Source organism: Ambystoma mexicanum, chromosome 9 (assembly GCF_040938575.1).
Source record: "Ambystoma mexicanum isolate Mex_15411 chromosome 9, UKY_AmexF1_1, whole genome shotgun sequence".
In the NCBI taxonomy this organism is placed as follows: domain Eukaryota; kingdom Metazoa; phylum Chordata; class Amphibia; order Caudata; family Ambystomatidae; genus Ambystoma; species Ambystoma mexicanum.
Window position 1 is genome coordinate 1,514,911,565 of NC_090931.1, and position 14,423 is coordinate 1,514,925,987.

At 48.4% G+C, this 14,423-nt stretch overlaps 1 pseudogene; it reads left to right on the forward strand.

Annotated features, from left to right (window-relative positions):
- The window catches only part of LOC138489389 (zinc finger protein 208-like), a 259,432-nt pseudogene that overhangs the window by 86,697 nt on the left and 158,312 nt on the right, over nucleotides 1–14,423 (forward strand).

Genomic DNA, 14,423 nt, shown 5'->3' on the forward strand with positions numbered 1-14,423 from the left:
TTGTGCGAGCGGGGTACGTGTATTTCAGGGGTGCGCGGGAAGTTTCACACGCGATTGGGCCTGTGCGAGCGGGGTATGTGTATTTCGGGGGTGCGGAAAGTTTTACACGTGAATTGGCAGTGTGGGTCCTCCCAGGTGTGCTCTCTACCCCCTCCACGGCCCCTGCAGGCAGGCCACACCACAGGGGACTACCCTGTACCCCTGGTCATGTCCTGCAGGCAGCCAATCCACCATGGGCATGCCCCCCAGCCAGCCCACATGTCACCTTGCACTAGTAATCACCAACTCATGTCCCCCAGTAACCCCACCCCCCATCAGTGAGAGTCACCTGCCAGCAGGGCCCGACTCATGTCCTCCAGCACCCCCACCCCCATCATTGAGGCTTAGGGCCCGATTTATGTTCCCCAGCACCCTCACACCCCATCATTGAGGGTCAGGGCCCAACTCATGTCCCCCAGCACCCCCACCCCCCATCATTGAGGGTCACCTGCCAGCAGGGCCTGACTCATGTCCCCCAGCACCCCCACCCCCCCCATTGAGGGTCAGGGCCCGACTCATGTCCCCCAGCACCCCCACCCCCATCATTGAGGGTCAGATCCCGACTCATGTCCCCCAGCACCCCCACCACCCATCAGTGAGGGTTACCTGCCAGCAGGGCCCAACTCATGTCCCCCAGCACCCCCACCCCCCATCATTGAGGGTCAGGGCCCGACTCATGTCCCCCAGCACCCCCACCCCCATCAGTGAGGGTCACCTGCCAGCAGGGCCTGACTCATGTCCCCCAGCACCCCCACCCCCCATCATTGAGGGTCACCTGCCAGCAGGGCCCGACTCATGTCCCCCAGCACCCCCACCCCCATCAGTGAGGGTCACCTGCCAGCAGGGCCTGACTCATGTCCCCCAGCACCCCCACCCCCATCATTGAGGGTCACCTGCCAGCAGGGCCCGACTCATGTCCCCCAGCACCCCCACCCCCCATCATTGAGGGTCAGGGCCCGACTCATGTCCCCCAGCACCCCCACCCCCCATCATTGAGGGTCACCTGCCAGCAGGGCCCGACTCATGTCCCCCAGCACCCCCACCCCCCATCATTGAGGGTCACCTGCCAGCAGGGCCCGACTCATGTCCCCCAGCACCCCCACCCCCCATCATTGAGGGTCAGGGCCCGACTCATGTCCCCCAGCACCCCCACCCCCTATCAGTGAGGGTCAGGGCCCGACTCATGTCCCCTTGCAACACAAAAGGAAGATGCAAAAATCATGGCCCTCATGTGCACCAAAATAACACTGCATGCCACCCCAGTCTTGACATGCAATGATTTCACCAATGCACCCCACACCGACATGCCTATGTCATGACACAAATCAAAGGTCAACCATGTACATCAACACATGTCCGTCACACACACACACTGTTTGCCATAGATTGTGTAAAACCAGAATTTCACATGCATGAACCCAATGAGCGAATCCCACACATGGAATTAAAATATCAAAATGTATTATTAACAAAACCAATGTAATGAATTGAAAGGCCAAAAAATCAAAAAACATGAAATGAAATGCATGTCCAAAAATATGAAAAAATGAAATGTAGATGAAATCCAAAAAAATCCTGAAGAACAATGGTCCAAAATCATTGTTCACAAAAAGAAACCCAAAGGAAACGTAAAATCAAAAATCGATTGCCCCATGGTGAAATCCAAATAAAAAGCACACATCAATCCAAAGTCCAACTATGTACAATGAATTTTGAAAGGGTCCATAAGCCCAACGAAAGAAATGTAACCTATCTAAAAAACTACCTAAGAAAAGAACTATATACAAAAGTGTGGGGCATAGTCCAATCACCCCAAAAGAAATGAAAGCGAAATTGAAAACTAACACTAAAAACTATTTACAATGGTGGCAGGCTAGTCCCACGGCTCACTTTCCGATGTCCCGGGCCAGGGCATCATTGAACACCCGCTCGATGTTCTGGAGGCGGTCCTCTTCCATGGCCCTGAGGGTTCGCAGGGACGATGCAATGTTGGACTCCAACTCCCTGCGAATGGCCTCGAGGCACTCGGCCCGCCTCAGTGCCCTACGCATGGAGTTCTCCGCCCTGACCATCATGAGCCATGCCTCTTCTGCCCGCCGCCGCTCCGCACCTATGGCCTGGCCCAACCGATGCCACCTGGAAGACACTTCCAATCCTGGGTCCTCCTGCCCTCTGGCCGATGCCTGCCCCTCCGATGTTGATGGCCCCCGAGCCATCATCACTCCCACCTTGTTGCTGCTGCTGCGCCTGTGCCCCTGCTCTTGCTGCCTGAACGTCCTCCTCTGGCTGGGGTGCAGTTGTCGTGGTGGCCACCCCTGCTGGATGTCCGACTCCCGCCTGTGGCAGGGATGTGTTGTCCACCAGCCTGGCCGCTGGGTCAGAGGCAGCTCCACAGGGTATCCAAGTGACACATGGGTGGGAAGATGGCATGGAGGACGACTGACGCATAGGGGGTTCAGGTGAGGAGGGGGCCAGAAAAAGGTCCAGCATACGGAGGAATCCAGTCCTGGTGACCCGTCCCAGTAGGTCAACGCGGTCAACTAGGCATCCAAGATGACGTACAGTGTCTTCATGAAAACACTGCAGGTCAACTCGCATGCCCCGTTGACGCACCGCCATCCCACCCAGAACAGGCTCAACCTGGTCCTGGATTGCCACGTCCGCAGGGAGAGGAAGGCCAGCTGTTGTGCGCTCATCCCCTCCCTGAAAACGGGTCTGGACGTAGGCATCCCTGCTGGTGCGGGATGATGCAGTCACAGGATCGGGGACAGGATTACACACAGGCACCTCCGCGGTGGCCTCTGCTGCCTCCTGCCCCTGCACTGCACCACTAGCACCAGTGGAATCCCCACTTCCACGGCCTCCTCCTCCAACAAAACCCCCACCAACCTGGATGACTCCATGCCATCTTCCTCCGTCGGACCCTGAGGGATCTCAGCTGCCCCTTCTGCTGCCGAGGAGTCCACCTCCGACCTCCGCCTCTTGGACATACCCTCAGCAGCTGCAGCCTGGGACACGGCACCAGACTCCTCACTCCCCGACGAGATGACAACCTGGGAGGGGAGCCGGGCCTTGCGTCTCCGGCTGGCGGTGCGATCCCTGCTGCCTTTCTCCACAGCACCCTCTCCGCCCTCTTCATCAGTTGACGCTGAAGACAGGGAGAGATAGGACACAGGCATCAGGGCACTGTACAATGGACTGATATACACATGGCAGTTGTACATGAGTGGCAGTGTCAAACTTCAGATATGGCATCACACTCCCCAACACATATGTCATTTCAACTCACACACATGAGCAATTCAACAGCAATATTGCACCAGGCAGCACCATCCATACACATACAACAGCATGAGCAGCCGAAGGTGAGTCTGATGTCACATGAAAAACGGGGAGTGCACAACACACGCCACCACAGTTACATGCATGTGTACATCTCCACCAACTGTCGCAGTGATGAGATCGCCATCCATGTCACATCTGGCATTCATCCTTCTACATGTCAGTGTCACATGCATCCATGTTGCATCACAGTTGCACACTTGTCAAATACACACACATGCACATGTACACAGTGCAGATACATGCTGGAACCACCATCCATGTGTGACACCACAACCATGCCAACGTACATACACAGTAATTCAAACATGTGTGCTCCCACACCTGCATTTGGCCTGCATGCTTACCAACACATACACCATCCATGTGTCTCACACATGAGAGGACTCACATGTGTCAGCCTCACGCCCCTGTACATACACATCCATACATGGCCCTACAAAAACACATGTGCAACCTGCACACTACTGACACACCACGACACGCACAACGTCCAATCAGTTTGCATGTACACTTAACGCTCGACTCCAGATGATTCTGCCTTTCAAGGACCTGGACATGGAGCGCTGGGCGTATGCGTTCCAGGACCCTCATTTGGTGGTCAGACAGGTAGCCCCGGCGCCCCTCGGCATCCGCTGCCTTCAAGAGGTGCTGTACCTTTTTGAGGGTCCTGGACCTGAAGTCCTCCCAGCGCTTCTTGACAAGTTTGATGTCGCGGACTGCCACCCCCTCCTTGTTGATGGCAGTCATGATGTCCATCCAGATCCTGGTCCGTCCTTCATTGTCGGCGGGCAAACTTCCAAAGAGGGTATCATACTGCCCCAGGACTTGCTCCACCAGGACACCAACTTCCCTGGCACTGAAGCTGGTGGCCCTCTGCCTCTCTGGCTGGGGGTTGCCAGTGGTGCCAGATGGTGTTGTGCCCGACATGGCAACCCCAGAGGCAGGTGTGGGTGGGCAACTGGGTCCTGGGGCTGGGCTGTGGAGCGATGGTATCCCAGTCGGGAGTCTTCAGTTCCAGCAGGGGTGGTCACAGCAACTACACCCCTGGCTGACGTGCAAGCAGCAAATAGCAGGGCACGTGGGCAGCAGGCAGGCAGGCAGCAGCAGATGGCAGGTGGGAGCGTGCTCGGGGCTCTGGGGGCAGTAATTCGGCCTTCTGGGCAGGAGCGTGGTCTTCCGTGTGTTGTTGCGTGGCCAGCTTGATACGGAGTGATTTGGCACGTGAAAAAATTGCACGTCAGCGTGTAATTCGACGAAAGGCCCTTAGCGCGTAAGCGCTTCTGTGACGTTATGCGCGCGGGTGTTTCCCTTGTGACGTGGGCATAGTGGTTCAGCACGCGTGAAAAAACTGCATGTCCGTGTGTGAATGCGTGTAATCCGAGGAAAGGGCCTACGCGCGTCAGTGACGTTACGCGCGCGGGTGTTGCCCAGAACACGGGTGCATAGTGAATCAGCATGTGAGAAAACTGCACGTCACTGTGCTATTGGAGGAAAGGGCGTTAGCGTCTAAGCGCGTAAGTGACGTTTCACGTGTGGGCTGGCTTAAAAGGTACGAGTATCACGCTATTTCCTTGTACGTGCTTTTTATGAAGAGCGAGCGGGTGTATCTTGTACTTCTTGTCGGTTCACACGCGATTACTTCACAATGTTTCCAGTTCATACTCCCTGTTTCGTCAGACTGCGTTTTTTTCTTCTTTTGGCGGGGGTGTTGCCAACGCGCACACGCGTGTCTTTTTCACATTCTTTTTCAAGGCAGACCGTGAGTGGCGCACGTATTTTCCAACTGTGGTTGCCCCCGTGTGTCGCATACCCCTTCAGAGGTCATTGTAGGCTGCGTGTAACACGCGTACGCTTATTTTTGTGTTTCTGGGTGCCACAGCGTAGTGCAAGTTTATTTTTCCATGCACGTGGTCTACCAGGGGTTGCGTGCACATGTGCTTTTGTTTTTGGGGTGCCTGTGCATTACGTGACCCGTCATCTTCCCCCAGGGGTCACATACAGCCTTGCTAGAGCACTAGGGTACGAATTCCATCTTGTACCCTACCCCTTTCACCCCAATTGCCCAGGACAATTGTTTACTGCAACTCCCATACGCACAACAACATCAGTGCCATGGTTGTGAGGCGACCAAGCAGTAAGGGAGGCAAAGGTGGCCGACCTTCAAAAGGTGGGCGTGGTGGGCGCGGTAGGGGACGTGGCCAGGATTTGCAGGGTGCCTCTAGACCCCTGTATGTGGAGGACCAATCGGGGACACCCATGCCCCCCCCAATGGTTGTGGGAAATGTAGCTGACACCATCCCAGCTCAGCCCTTGTTGGACCGGCCCATTTTGGCACCAGAACCGGCACAGGATGACTCCCAGGCTGACTTCCAGGTCAGCAAGTCTAAGCCACATGTGGCGGTGAAGGTTGCTGTCACCAGGCCACGTGGATCTGGGGCAGCAATGTCATCTGCTGCCCCAAGTAGCCATGGTGGGGAGGCTGCAGGGGCAGCTGCAGCTCAATCCACCCTAGCTCTGAGTCTCCCAGCCGGGACAGTGTTGGTCCAGTTCCATCAAACCGACGTTGGCCCTGCCAACATCACCCTGCAGCCAATGCCTGCACCAAGACCTATGGTCATTGTGCATTCGCACACTTCTAGTACCCAGTCCACCTGCGCTTCTGCCCCTACTAACCAGAGCGGCGTAAGCCACTCAGGATCCGCACCACCTTTGAAGAAGACGAAGAAGGGTGCTCTTGCACTACAGGCTGAGACCCCAGACACGGCTACACACTTTGGCACGTCAAGGAAGCCTAGCTTTAATGACGCCGAACTTGATGCACTTGTGGCCTACGTGTCGGAACATAGCCGTGAAATGGTGGTGACTGCAGGGTGCAAGACCACACCTGGTCAACGTAGGGCACACTGGAAGACCATCGCGGACCACATTAGTACCCTTGGATTTGTGAGGCGCACAGCTGATGATTGCTACAAGCGGTGGAATGACCTAAAACGCAGAGCAAAGAACAAGCTGTCCTCAAATCATGCCTCTACTCTGGTGACTGTCGGTGGGTCTCCACCAGAGGACAACCAACTCACTGAACATGAGTCTGTTGCTGGAACCTTCATCACAGAGGAACAGATCCAAGGCGTGGGAGACCTACCAGATTACGAAGCATTGTCCGGTGAGTGCCTATGCATGTGTGTGTAATCCATGTGTATGTTGCATGGGTGACGGGTTCTGGTTGAGTGCCAGGTGAGGGTGTGTAGTCCTGACTGGTATTGGTCACCCATGTGCTTCCTCCAAAACATTCACCGGCCTTGGATTTGGGTATGACATTATCCCTTCTGACCACAGTAGCCAATTAACACAACATTACTGCAGTTGTCCTTGAACTTTCATCTTGCAACAACATTGTTCTGGATTTTTCAGTGTTCATTCAGCCTGATTGTTTCAATTCTCCCATTTTTGCAACGATTTTTCAGCCCTATTGCCACATATGTGACATGCTTCTGTCATTGATTACACCCTACATTGGGCCACATTTATTACCTTGTTATGGGAATGATTAGACCATTCAGGCTGATTGAGTAAGGGTCTGCTCACAAAAATATTTGGGGCCTGTTTGAATGTGGAACATGATAGTTTTTTCGTGTCATGTTGAAGTGACCAACCATTGATGTATCCATCTGCATGCCATCACTGTATTATTGTACACTGGATGTGTTGCAGTGTGTGGCACATGCGTTTTTTGTGACACTATTTTGCATTTTTCTTCTCATCATGTCCATCTCACATGGATGGGTGACAGAACTAATTCACTGACATATGACTGTACTTGTGAAATGTACCATGGCTATGCTACATTCCATCTGTGTGCTGGCATGTGTCATGTATGTGTATTGGACATGCCATTCACAGGCTAATGTGTGATGCCAGTGCTAACCAGCATGCAGCAAATGTGTTGCTTTTCCATCTTGCTGAACTCAGTGTCTGCTTTTTACCCTCCCCTTCCAACTCATTGACAGTGCATGCATGCCAGGATTATAGTCATGTGGGACATGTGTAATTCATGTACTGGATCTCTGGCTTGTCAAGCATATGTGTGTGCTATGGTGCTCATGCCTGTTTCCATTTGTTGTGTTTCATGTTTTTGCAGGTGATGACGCACTTGATGCTGTTGAGGTGGAGGCGATGGTGCAGACCCAGGAGGAATCTCAGCCACGACCGGGCACCAGTGGAGGATGTGGTGTGGTGGTGGGTGAAAACCCAATCTTACTGCAGACCATACTGTCCACGGTTATCTCTGGGTGCACCTCCCCAGACCTCAGTGATTCAGGTGCTCAATCGGATGATGAGACTTAAGTGCTGTCGCGGGTGAGTGTTTCTGGCAGGGATTCTGTTCTGTCCAGCCCACCTGCACCAGGGCTAGAACCCTCTATGGGGATGTCAGTGTTGGTAAGTCCGCCTTTGGCGGTTACGGATGCAGGGTCACACTCCACAACATCTGATCCTGTTCCAGGGCCATCAGATAAGAGGGGGAATGCAGTCCTGCAGCCTCAGGCAGTGCCAGCACAGCAAGGTGCAGATCGCCTTGCCCCAAACAGGAGTGGTGCCCGCCGACGTGGTGGCCGTACGCCACCAGGCAATACTGTATGGGAAAACTCCATGTACAGTATAGCAGCACAACAGGGAGCATCGGTTGAAATGATGGCTCAGGGAATGGAGAGGGTGGCCACTTCCATTCTCCCACCTGAAAGGCAGATGGAGCAACAACAGCAGGCAACAGACTCCATTTGCCAATCACACAGGGAAGACATGTTGGCGTCCAACAGGGACCGACGGGCGGCACTGGACACTCTGCGTGAAGCCATATCTCTAGAGTACCAGGGCCACAGGGAAGCCCTGAGGTCAAAATTCCATTTCCTCAGGGAGAGTCCGGTTGAACTTGAGGCTTCCCGAAATTTTAGGGCAGAACAGCAGCTGGAGCAGCTCACACGTTCGCTCTCAGCTGAGCTGCAGGCAACCCATGAGGAGATCATGCGTGCAGAAATGCAGGCAACCCGTGAGGTGCTGCATGGGGATATCTGCACTATCATCCTCCAAATAAGACCTTACACACCCGCTTGCTGCCATGGAGGACCATACCAGGGCTTTGTGTGGGCAACCTCCCATAGCACCACCACCTCCTGATGCAGCAGCAGAGGGTGAAGAGAGCGACAGCAGTTCTCTCACATTGGCATAGCCGTGCAGGCCATGAGCCCATGGAGGTTTTTTTTGTTGCAACATCCACGCAGGTGGGTGTTGGTGTGCACCCTGTCCTCGAACCTCCTAGGTGGCCTCCCCCCCCCTGGCCCACACATGGGCATTTTTTCTGATTTTTGTCTATTTTGTTTTAATTTATTTTTTACAGTGTGCTGCCTTGTGTGGCTCCTGTGGGCATCCACTGTGTATTCCAGCTGGGCACATGCAGGCTTGTCCTGTGTTTGGGTTAGATGCTTGGGTTCCTGACACACACACCCCTCCTGCTTCCCGTTTCCATGGGCTTGCAAAGGGTGTGACCAAGTGACAGTGACTTACACAGTGACATTGGGCTCCCATGAGCTGTGTGGGCAGTCTGTAGTCAAAACTGTGTGTATAATACAATAAAGAGTAAGATAACACGTCTTGTTTTACTTACATCCAACCCCCTTTACACAGGAACTCTATAAGGTTTTCCGGCATCACTAGTCCTGAAAAAATGGACCGTCTGCTATGATTGATTAAAAAATGTGTATAACAAATTTTTATTCAAATAATTCGAACTGAATTTAAACATAAAACACTACCCTCACCTAACACAGTGTACTAAACACTAAAAAACAGTTACTAAAACATGAAATACAAAGTTCACTTATTTGCATGACACAAAAGATATCACATAACATAACACAAAAAAATCTCAATGTGTCTCTAAAACAACAACCATCCCAACATGTTTCTGTTCTTCACTGCCCAGTTCGGGCGAACATTCTTCAGAGGAAATTTTTTTAAAAAAAGCATCCACTAATCTCTTCAACACCGTGCTGAAAGGGTAGATTCAAACTTCTATACAGGCAAAGGAAGGAAAGAACCTCCGAGCCTGTAAGAGTAAAAGGAAAAACTAATGAGTTCCAAAAAGAGGGAAAGGAAGTACTACAAAATGTAGAAAAAGAACATGGCATAGAGGTTATGCCACACTCACACGGGTCCCAACAGGGCACCCACAAATTTACCTTTAAATGGTGAAACTTCAAAGCGCGTCACAGGATGACAAATTTGCTGGTTTCTCGCCAAATGAGAGACCACTACTTCACAAAAGCGTCATAGTCCGCTAAAGTATCGCCACACCTAAATGAGACAGAACCAATACACAGAGACCACATGCTCTGTTATATCCAGAAAGGGGCTTCAAAATGCAATTACACATGAAAACAGGGCTCCAAATATCATAAAATAAATTACCTTCACAGATGTAGGGATCAAGACTGTAACAAGCAAAGCAGCAATCAACGTGTTTGCAAAGGAGAAATCCACACAGTCAAGCCGTAAAGTATCAATCTGGAAAACAATGGATGCATGGCAATGAACACCATATGTCTGGCATCACCCTTCAACATGTACCGATGGGAGTGCTTTTATTTCACCCTCGTGATTAAGACTAAGTGCCCGTACAATATATAGAATGCAGAAAAAACGTCCATGCTGTCCATCCTACACAACGTGGGAAACCCATGGTAAAAGATAACCAAACTACCCCACGCTTACAGGAAGGGAATGTACCGGCAGTGGGAAAATTATCACACACAGAACCACAATGCTAATGACTCACCTGTACACTCAGAGGGATTAAATCACTCTAATGGCAGCTTCCAAACGCACACAGCCAACACTGAATTCAGTGAAACCAAAAACTGCTGCACACTAACAGTACGTCTATGGTCGTGCGGCAACACAAAGAAAGGACTACACTACTCAGTGTAGGAAGGAAAGTCCATCAAAAGGAAGGGCCATGTTGGAACGGACCCGGCAACATAGAAAAAGGACTACACTACTCAGTGTTGGAAAAAAAGTCCATCAAAGGGAAGGGCCATATTGGAACGGACCTGAAGCCTACTGGTGTAGAACAGATTAGTGGACACCACGAGCACTAAACAGGTGTTTTTTAAAACAATGATATGCTGGCACCAACACAATATGGTATATGCATCTCACACTGTCAAAAATCATACTTGGCTGACCAAATGCCAATCAATGCTTTCGTTGAGACCTAGCACATTACTCTGTAATTTAAAAATAATGTTTTGCTCTACATTCAATAATTTTCGATCCGTTTCAATTTTGGTATGTCCATGCACCTTTTTCAAAATCAGCCATGTGAAATCATTAAAACCATGTTTCTTTTCAATAAAGTGTTTGACAAGGGGAGCAGTAATCACCTGGTTTTTGAGACAGCTGCGATGTTCCACCATTCGAACTTTACATTGCCTATTCGTTTTTCCCACATAATGTAGGCCACACGGGCAAGTGATTAAATATACAACATTGGCTGTGTTACAATTTGTCATTTCACTGAAGACCCACTTTACATCAGGTAGAATTTGCAATACTCTAGTTTCTTTTGTTTGTCCACACATGCTGCAATTCCCACATGGAAAATGTCCTTTCACTTCAGGCATACCCCACAGTCTAGTTTGTCTAACCTGTGGAGTTCGCATTTCTGTCACATCATTTCTGATTAGAATATTCCGTAGATTCTGACTTTTTCTAAACGCCACTAAAGGAGGCAACACTTCTTTACCACAATAGACTTTCTTCCAAGTTTTCATCACAATGGTTTTGATTTTATAGGACAAATTCGAAAAAGTGTTAACAAAAACAGTGCCAATCTTTTTAGTAGTCTTGTTACTTTTCTCCAGCAATGCCTCGCGATTGTTATTGTAGGCTCTTTTTGAAGCATTTCTTATTACTCTAGACGGATAACCCTTGGCCAACAGTTTGTTGGTCAATACATCCGCACTTTGAGCAAAATCATCTTTTAGACTACTGTTACGCTTCAGCCTCAAAAATTGTCCGAATGGCAAATTATTCTTTAAATGTTTGGCATGATGGCTGTTGAAGTGTAATAAAGAGTTCCTATCAGTGGTCTTATTGTAGGGCTTCACTTTCAAAAAACCATTGTGATGAAAAATGGTAATGTCTAAAAAATGGGTCTCCAAATCACATATAGACCCAGTAAATTTCAAAAAACGGTTTTGTTGGTTGAGCCATGTCACAAAACTATCAGCCTCTTCTCTTGAGCCATCCCATACAATCAGTATATCATCTATATACCTCAGCCACTTCCTCAAATGATGGATAAAGGGGTTGGTGGCTGGGTATATCACTGCTTTTTCAAAATACTCGATGTAGAGATTAGCTAAATTGGGAGCCATGGCAGCACCCATAGCAGTACCCTCAATCTGTTGAAAAAAAGTACCTTGAAATTGAAAAAAGTTTTGGGTCAAGGCAAACTCCGTACACCACAAAATAAATGCATTGCTCACAGGATGACCATCCTCTCTATTCATCAACACTTCTTCAACCACCTCTAGTGTGGCTCTTTGGGGTATCACAGTGTACAAAGATTGAATATCCAAGCCTATCAGTAGAGAATGGCCCGGAATAAACTCTATGCTTTCTATTTTGTTAATAGCATCAGTGGTGTCTCTCAAATAACTTTTCATTTTTAAAACAGATGGTCTTAGATAAAAGTCTGCAAATTTGGACAAGGGTTCCAAAATTGAATTAACACCAGATACTATGGGTCTGCCAGGGGGATCAACAAGTCTCTTATGTACTTTGGGCAAGATGTAAAAAACAGGTACCCTTCCGTGATCCCTAATTAGAAATTCACATTCCTGCTTACTGATCATTTCAGCGTCAAACGCTGAAGTCACCTTTTCTTTGATAATATTCATAAGTTTAGCAGAGGGGTCATTAGCAAGTCTCAAATAGCTCACATTATCTGATAGTAGTCTTTCACATTCTCTTACATAATCACTACGATTCATCAACACAATAGCTCCTCCCTTATCCGCTTGTCTGATAATCAAGTTATTATCTTTTGCTAACTTTAGTGCCGATGCTTTTTGTAGCCTACTAAAGTTAGAGTTGCGAGACTTTTCACTGGATTCTAACTTGAGAACCTCTGCCAAAACCTGTCTTTCAAAGACAATGGATTCGGCGGTATGGGAATGACTAGGAGCACAGAACGTAGATGCATTACGCAACCCACTGAAATTGTTGCTGACATATCCTTCATGTTCACTGAAGTATTCGTTCAGACGTACTTTGCGCATAAACGCAAAAAACTCCGTTCTAAATTCAAAAGGATCATGTGATTTAGTAATGACAAAGCTCAGACCCTTATTAAGGGTACTTTCCTCTTCCGAGGAGAGGACATGAGAAGACAAATTTATCACCATTGATTCCTTGTACGACTCCTTGTCCTGACCTGGTTGTCCCAGTCTCCCCGATTCGGGCCTTGTCCTAAAAAAGGCATCCTTTGTCTTTGTCTATTGCCCCCTCTGGGACCCTTTCCTCTTCCTCTACTCACACTTGCCTGTGCTCCAGGATCATTATCTCCTGTCATGCTTTCTTCACTCGAACTGTAGGAAGTATCTCGAAAGTGTACCCGTCTATTGTTTCTCGGAGTTTGAGATGTATTGCCAAATTTGTAACCCTCTGTAACAAATGGAAAAGATTTCTCGTGAGAGAAATTGGTAAGATCTTTCTTCAATCTTTTTACCCTTTCTAAAGTGGTATCATTTTTAAAGTCAACTAGTCCTTTTAAATGTTGTTCAAGTTTTACTTTGAAAGAGTCTAAATCAAGCTCTTTTTTAATTTCTTCTTCAAGTTTAGTAATGTCTATTTCTATTTGTTTAGAAACCTCTGTCGCAGTATCAATAATAAGAACTAGCCAATCTCTCCCACACTTATTAGATATATAACTCCATTTCAATTTAAACTCCTTGTTGTCTAAAAATAGACGTGGCTCATTTCTTACTATGAGGCCTTGAGGAAGGGCCTGGTTCTTCAAGTACTCAAGCATAATAGCTCCATGTAATTGAGTACGTATAAGGCGTTTCCTTAATTGGACTGATTCGTCCCATTGGTCGTTGTTATTAACATTAATCTCATTTTCACCTGTCCCTGCTAGAACAGAAAGTGAGTCTAGCAGTTTCTTAATGTGATCCTCACTGTACGCCAAACACTTGTCTGCGGCCGTCGCCATAATGTGGTTCTGGATACTGTACTGAATTGTCTCAGTGTCGTACAATACTTTTATATTAACAACCTACGAGACCACCAGGAGCCTCTATATGTAGTATGTTCAAATAGGTATAAACAGTCCCTATAATAACATCCTACTATACTGACAGGGATATCAATATGTATAATACAATAAAGAGTAAGATAACACGTCTTGTTTTACTTACATCCAACCCCCTTTACACAGGAACTCTATAAGGTTTTCCGGCATCACTAGTCCTGAAAAAATGGACCGTCTGCTATGATTGATTAAAAAATGTGTATAACAAATTTTTATTCAAATAATTCGAACTGAATTTAAACATAAAACACTACCCTCACCTAACACAGTGTACTAAACACTAAAAAACAGTTACTAAAACATGAAATACAAAGTTCACTTATTTGCATGACACAAAAGATATCACATAACATAACACAAAAAAATCTCAATGTGTCTCTAAAACAACAACCATCCCAACATGTTTCTGTTCTTCACTGCCCAGTTCGGGCGAACATTCTTCAGGGGAAATTTTTTAAAAAAAGCATCCACTAATCTCTTCAACACCGTGCTGAAAGGGTAGATTCAAACTTCTATACAGGCAAAGGAAGGAAAGAACCTCCGAGCCTGTAAGAGTAAAAGGAAAAACTAATGAGTTCCAAAAAGAGGGAAAGGAAGTACTACAAAATGTAGAAAAAGAACATGGCATAGAGGTTATGCCACACTCACACGGGTCCCAACAGGGCAC